The 4,190-nt window shown below is 36.8% G+C and overlaps 1 long non-coding RNA gene across 1 annotated transcript; it reads right to left on the reverse strand.

Moving 5' to 3' along the window:
* Positions 1–1,882: 1,882 nt before the first annotated feature.
* Positions 1,883–3,188, reverse strand: LOC124805070. Its single transcript, XR_007017391.1, has 3 exons — positions 3,086–3,188; positions 2,905–2,980; positions 1,883–2,633 (listed from the first exon to the last, which is right to left on the reverse strand). It is a non-coding gene; the product is annotated as an uncharacterized LOC124805070 (long non-coding RNA).
* Between the last annotated feature and the right edge of the window lie 1,002 nt (positions 3,189–4,190).

Raw genomic sequence — 4,190 nt, forward strand, 5'->3', positions numbered from 1 at the left:
CTGATTATGTACAAAGTCTTTTGTGTTATTCTAGTTCTTCTGTTTCTGTTGAAAAAATGGATGTTGCATCAAAACTCGTGTGTGATTTATTTTCATGTTTTTAATCAATAAAATACCAATTTTACAGGACTATTCAACAAGAAGGAAGAGATTTCCAATATTGATCACTTCTAAACTACAAAAGATAGAAACACGATTCCAAAGTTCCTGGAAAGAGAAAATTTCTAATTTTTATGTATTCAATGTGAGTACCATGTGCTAAACAACAAATATCAAAGCGGTGGCCCATTGCCTGCCACGCACAACGCAGCTGGTCTCTTGTTATCAAATTCACAGCTTCAACAAAGCGCTGTCACAGACTTTCAAGAGTGTCAGACATAGGGGGGATAAAAATGTGGTCTTTCACATAACCTCAGACATAGAAGTCAAGAAGTCACATCTGGAGACCTGTGAGGTCACTGGCGATGAAGTTCATCTTATGCTCCTCTTCTTCCAGTCCAACATCCTCGAATGATGTCATTCAGGTCACAATGGATGTAATTAGAGGTATGAGCCAGGGTACCATCTTGCATGAAGCTGAAGTCATTTTAATCACCTTCACATTGAGGAAATAAAGTTTTGAAGCAAGTCTAGTTCTAGAATTCAAATTTTAAACTGTTGTCCACCCAGAAATGCTGGATTTATGGTGCCATCTTTTGTAATTTAGAAGATATAAATGTCTGAAATCTGTTTCTTGATTCTGAATAGCCCTGTATTTTAATCAGCTGATGTTGATTTGTTACCCATGGTTGTTCCCACTGCCAATTAGCACTTCACATACACGTTACCTGGCAAAACAGATGAATGGTGTTCTTGATCCACTGTCACATGTGGCTGCTAATATATATTCACATTTTAGGATATCTGTTTTATTCCTGACATTGTTGCAAAAATGAAATAATGTCTCCAGTCTTTGTAACAGTGGCCATGTTATGTGACTTGGAACGGCATGTATTTTAAGATACACGTGTATTAAGGTGATAAAATTAACAACATTCAAATACTTAATACTACTATAGCTATGGGGCTTTCACCCCACAATACGTATGCTTAGTACGTACTGTACTTAACACTGTAAGCATGATGTTGCATATGCATGTTGCCTAATGCAGAGGCATAAGAACAGTGAGATGATTTGTCAGTAGAAACCTGACACAGCTTCTGACCATCATCAACAGCAGCAAAACAAACAAAGAAAAACACAAACACATTGATCAGAAAATTATTTCTCATGTATTATCTTCAATGCTATACTCTTTTTTGTGCAAAACAATGCCGTAAGATAGGATGGAGAGACATAAAGAAATAATATTGTCTTGTCCTGAGAGGGAGTAAGGATTTCATGTTTGACTGACAAGTGCTTAGCTCAATAGATACAACTGAAGAGAGACTTTCACGCGGGCAGTTGCAGGACTCAAACCTGTAAGGAACCTACAAGCTAAAAGGATCTTCCAAGACAGAACTCAGTGTAATTCTCGAGGAAACTTAGGGCCGATGAAAGCCAGTCCCATGCTGATGCTGCTTGAGTAAATGATGGCACAATTGCTTCTGCTGTCTTCCCAAGACAGCTCTTAGATACAAAGTACACTTAATTTGATACTTCATTTCTTAATATTGGATTCTGTGACACCTCCCATTTCGTTCGTAAAAGAGACTACAAAATTCGTATTGTCATCTCATCAGTAGTGCCAATGGATTATTATTTCCGTTTATTTACATTCATTTTACATTTTCATGTGACTACAACTCATAAAGGTAAGGCTGGTATCTTTCTTCATTGTCAACAGTATTATACAACATAACACTCATGTTACATTTTTACCTCTGACCACGTCTTACAAAATTACGACTGCAATCATTCTTTATTTTCAACAGAGTTATACATATTTTCACAAAACATGTCAATATTTTACCACTACATTCTATGACTTTGGGCATAATTGTGGGATATCTGGTTTTGAAGAATGGGATTCAGTGTCCCTAGTTCTCGTTGGTAGAGGACTAGCAGCCCTCCAGTCTCTGTCTGGCTGTAGGGCAATGATTCATTAACCACTCACCATAGTCTACATCTGTTTGGCGAGTTGGGGTATATCTCATTATTTCTCATACAAATTCTGACCCAACAGTCTATACTTGCTATTCGACACATTTTCTTACTGCTATTGTGACAACATTTACAATAAATATATAGGCAACACAAGATTATTAATACACATAAAATAGTGGATCCTGAGTATCCCCTGTGGAATACTTGCCAGTACACCATCCTTTGAAGGATTCATTTGTTGATAATTTCCTCTTGTAGTTCATCAGTCTTATGCCCAGCAACTTCAGAGTTGTCCAACTGGAGAACTACGTGCTCTAAAGGCAGCATTACAGGTATTCCTGAGAGTTTCTGCTTCTCATCTTCTATAATACAATGGTCTATTTACATCATATTTGAGTTTGAGCTCAGTTCCAGTGGTTGCAGAGAAATATTAATTGATTAAGGATGAGTCCACCTTTTTGTAAGTACACAAATTAGTGTTTTACTGTATCACCCAAAAATGGGTCACAGCATTTGTAGCATTCTCAGTGGGTTTCTTGCTATTTTCCTGAAAATACATACGTACGAGTTATTTTAGGATATGGAATATGATGCATCAAATTTTGTTGTCGTTTAAATTATATGTGCACTTTAGCCTTTATTTTACACTACGTGTGTCCTGTGGCTGCACACCAAAATAAGCCACAGGTCTAAATCAGAACACTAGACATCTGCATACATGAGGGATGTTAGAAAACCGTCTGCATTAATTTTATTATCCGATCTTTAATTTGTATATTTTGGTGAAATTAATGGCATATGTTAGTTTCTGTCCTTACCGTTGTATTTTCCTAGTTCTTAGCTGTGACAACTTGTTTTATATATCAAATGCGATTTCATGTAATTGATCTGGACCTGTGGACATCGACAAAGATTTTGTGAAGCTTTGGTACGGCGAACTATTTCGTGTGGTTTGTATATTCATGGATTCTCTTTTGCATTTTTATAGTATTTACTCACGTTTTCTCCTGTTCGTTTGCAAATACTACGTGCTGTTACTCCGCTGCAGCTTGGACACACCCATACCCTGCACAAATTTACTTCTCTGATGCGCTTCCTTCTGTCGTTTCTCATATGTTTAATCTTTAGTTTTTCTTTGACGCCCGCGCACTGTGAAATGTCGTCTCAGTGTGTGTGTCCGATAATTCAATCAGAATGTAGAATAGTCTTTTATTACACGGTACTATTTGGTCATTGATAACTTTTTGCACCGTGTGGTAGCCTTGTGGAGATAGTAATTGTCTTCTATTGTTAAAAGTTGTGACATATGGTTTCCGTGTTTCAGGATTTACGTCTGTTTCTATGCCACGGGAGGAGTAGTCGTTTTTGATGAAATGCTCTGCAAATGTGGAAAGTGTGCTGTCACTTTTCAGTGATTATAAATGCTCGGAGTATCAAATTCGGAAATTTCTGCATATTTGTCCAATGTATCTTATTGAGAAATTTCTGCATGTCTGCCCAATGTATACTGAATTACAGTATTTGCAGGTTAGTTGGTATATACCTACTTTGTTGACTATGTCTTTGGTGGTGTTAGGTATTTTCAGTCTTTTCTGCCGAGTATTGTTTGTTTTATATGGCACATTTATACCATGTTCCTGCATGATGTTTCTTTTGTGTGTGTTATTTTGTTGCCAAATGTCATATTGTGCCATTTTTGAATATTGTTAAAAGGGACACAGGGTAATTGAGAGCACAGGAAGTTTCTATCAAACACAGTGAAAAGTTTGTTAACAAGAAGTCAGTAGCAGAAAACACTAAAAGTGTTTTAGAGACAATATGATCCCACTATTCATTACAAAATTCATGGCTGCACGTCGAAGAGGCAATAGGCCTACCTATGTAATTTGTTAAAACAAATTCAACCCACCTATCCTACTAAAATGAGCAAAGTAATAAATTCACTCAAAAGTAAAAGCTCACTTGGAATTGATGGCATTTTCAACAGAGTACTAAAAGCTTGTTCCCAACTGATAAGGAGGATTCTCAGCCACATGTCTAGTACCTCACTGAAACGGGGCATTTTTCCAGATAAACTAAAATATGCTATTGTGAAACCATTGTA

The sequence above is a fragment of the Schistocerca piceifrons genome, chromosome 7, assembly GCF_021461385.2.
Source record: "Schistocerca piceifrons isolate TAMUIC-IGC-003096 chromosome 7, iqSchPice1.1, whole genome shotgun sequence".
Lineage (NCBI taxonomy): Eukaryota > Metazoa > Arthropoda > Insecta > Orthoptera > Acrididae > Schistocerca > Schistocerca piceifrons.